Raw genomic sequence first — 737 nt, 5'->3', positions numbered from 1 at the left:
GGTTTCACCATGTTGGCCAGGCTGGTCTTGAACTCCTGACCTCAAGTGATCCACCCACCTCAGCCTCCCAAAGTGCTGGGATTACAGGCGAGAGCCACCATGCCTGGTAAAGTCTTTGGGTGAGGGAGAAAGGACAAGATGGAGGAAGGCGAACAAGGAGGCACAATCCATGTTGCTTCCGGGTTCTTCCTCACCAACTTTCCCACACACGGGAAAATGCAGCCCATGCCCGGGAAGATGCAGATCAACCGAGCATGCACCAGGTGACGTCAATCCGAAGAGATCGAAACTTACCCGGCCACGCCTACAGAGACGCCCCTATCACGTCCTTATCCCGCCCACTGCCCTCCCCCTTCCAGTACCAATGCATAAAAGTCCGCTGCCGGCAGGGGCCGGCGTGACTTCTTCGACCCCCGTTTTCATGGGCCGGAGAACCTCACCCGAGAGCACCGGCGCGACTTCCCTGGCCCCCCACACCTGAGGACCAGAGAACCTCGCCCGAGAGTGTGTGCATATTTGCAATAAAAGACTGCCACTTTCTTAGTACTTTGGCTTCATGTTTAATTGCTTAGCTCTCCTAAATTAAGTTACATTAAATTAAATTAAAACAGTCTTCAATTATTATTGTTGACTAATTAGCAACAACAGAGTCTCAACATACTGTGGGGAAAAGAAAGAGAGATCAGACTGTTACTGTGTCTATATAGAAAGAAGTAGACATAAGAGACTCCATTTTG

The sequence above is a fragment of the Mandrillus leucophaeus genome, unplaced genomic scaffold (assembly GCF_000951045.1).
Source record: "Mandrillus leucophaeus isolate KB7577 unplaced genomic scaffold, Mleu.le_1.0 Scaffold9, whole genome shotgun sequence".
In the NCBI taxonomy this organism is placed as follows: Eukaryota; Metazoa; Chordata; class Mammalia; order Primates; family Cercopithecidae; genus Mandrillus; species Mandrillus leucophaeus.
The sequence above is the reverse complement of the archived record's forward strand: the minus strand, read 5'-3'. Positions refer to the sequence as shown.